Source organism: Geospiza fortis, unplaced genomic scaffold (assembly GCF_000277835.1).
Source record: "Geospiza fortis unplaced genomic scaffold, GeoFor_1.0 scaffold194, whole genome shotgun sequence".
NCBI classification, from domain to species: Eukaryota; Metazoa; Chordata; class Aves; order Passeriformes; family Thraupidae; genus Geospiza; species Geospiza fortis.
Window position 1 is genome coordinate 4,670,281 of NW_005054322.1, and position 2,458 is coordinate 4,672,738.

The window sequence follows — 2,458 nt, forward strand, 5'->3', positions numbered from 1 at the left end:
TTTTTGTTTTTTGTTTTTTTTTTTTTTTTGTTTTTGTTTTTGTTTTTGTTTTTGTTTTTTGGAAGCAGCCTTCTTCTGTAGCATGTGAGGGAGCAATGCAATCAAAGACTCTATCACATCATATTTCAAATGCTCAATTATTCTCTGAATGGTAGAGTCTCCACCCCTGCTTCCCGTACCTGCATTTTAATTTACTTGAAAGAAATTATGGTACTATGAATGTCTGGTCAGATGAAACAGATGTGTGCCACCCCTGCCTGCCAAGTCTCAGAGAGGATGAGCAGCAGCAAAGGCAGGAGAAACATGAAAAGATCAAGACACAATTCACTTGACCCACTGTTATGTCTAAAATTACCAACGATACTGATCTTAAAGGTATGGGAAGGTTATTCCAAAATAGTGAAAAAGCAGATCAAGGATTTATTTTAAAAACTGAAGAAAAGGATAACCCTCAGGCAGCAACACACACTTCAGAGTGTGCAAGCAGTGCCCTGGAGGGCCAGAATCCACTGTAAATTACAGATCTCTTTTCTTATCCACATCTAGGGAGCTTTCTGCCAATTTTGCACTTACAGACTGGTTTTAGAAAAGATCACCTGTGAACATATGCTGCACAATTTTATTGTTGAATCTTGAGAAAGAAGGCTTATGAAAGTCCTGATCACTGTGTTGCAATATTCACAGGGCGGTTACAAAGAAGATAGAGAATCCCTTTTTTACAAGTAGTCTATGGGAAAAAATGAGTGGTAATGGGTACAATTTACTCCTGGGGAGATTCTGATTGCACACAAGAGGATAACTTTTCACAATGAGAACAATCCACCTCTGGAATAATTTCCCCAGGGAAGTGGTGTGTTCCCCAGCACCTGGGAACACCTAAGATTTGGCTGGAGAGGGTGCTGAGCTTCTTTTAGACCATGCTTTTGCCTTGAAAGGTTGGTTGGACCAGATAATCCTCAAGGTCTGTCCAACCAGGTATTCCACAGTTGTTAAAACCCACCTTACACATCCACAAGCTGCATAATCTTGTGAAGGCTCTGGTGCCAACCAGCTCTGTGGGTTAACAATGGGAGAGACATTTATCACAGAGTTATCTTGCAAAATGTGTTCTGTTTTGTACCCCTTGCAATCTCATGCAGCCTAAGTGGGCTGGATCCTTGTGTTCTTTTTTTTCTCATGCATCTTCCTTTCTGTAAAAGATGGAAAACTGGAGTATCTTGCCCCCAGAGGAAGAAATATGCCTCTCAGTGACCAGACAGTCCCTTCCACATGCTGTGCTGAACTCCATCCCCAACAATGCTTGTGACTTGGAGCTGTCATATGGAGATTATTGCCAAGGAAACCCAGAGATGTGTTAAAAATTCCCCTGTGGGCCCGGGGAAGCAGGGGTGAATCCCATTTCTTTCTCGAGTAAAGGTGGCTAGAGAGCAGCTCTGCCTTACTGCTGTGAGGTGAGCTCTGCACACCTCTGAGCAGCCTCTTAGGAGCCAAACCCAACCAATAAAGAAGGGAAATAAACACTGGCTTTGCTGGGACTCTGCTGCTGCCATCAGCTGCTCCTGCACAGCGAGGCTGGGAGTTGTTGCAGCAGCGCTTTTTTGCCTCTGGCGTGTAATGTGCAAGGGGTGCTGTCTTGTTAAACAATTTTCTGTTCTTTTAGGGGATTTTTGTACCCCCTCAGCCACATGACTTTGCTTCACTTAAAAAAGTTAAAATGTCGTAAATACTTTGATGTAAAGACTATTATGGATTTCTGCCCCAGGAATGGCATTTTAACTCATTGTATTTCAGTAAGACTTTAAAAAAAATGCTTGTGTGCATTTTTTAAAATTGCTGTTGTTACCATTTGCACAAAAGGTAGCAAAAGCTGATGATACAGTGATTTGTTTTGTACTTTTTAACACAAGACTGGCAGAAGAATCATCTTGTTGCTCAAGAGGCTTTAAATCCCCACCCTTGAGCTGTGATTCAGCAAATTCCAGAGTAACCCTAGTCTGAAGCCCGGGTTCCTCCTTGTCCTGTCCTGCCGGGGGGTGGATTTCTCCTAGACAAGCCAATGAACAGAAGCTCATTTATTTATGTATGTGGTGAGGAGGAAACTTACTGCACAGTCTCCCCACCTCTTCCTGCAGAATGTTAGCTCTCTTTCGCACCAATCACTTCGGGTCCTGAATGGAAAGGAGTGGCAGGGGAGCCGGGGTGTAGGAACTGCTGATGTGAACATCACTCCCTGGCTCTGCTGCACACACCTCGTAAACACTCGCTCTCACCTCATCTGAGCTACAGAGAGAAGCAAAGGCCGGCTGCCCGCACCTTTCTTCAGCAAGCCTCGGGTGCTCTTTCAGAGAGGCAGGGCTGAGCCCTCTGTTAATGACTGACATCACCCAGGAAATACGCTTGCTTGCTGCTTTTTTTTTTTTTTTTGGCTGCATTCCCCCCCAACACCGGCAGTATTTTG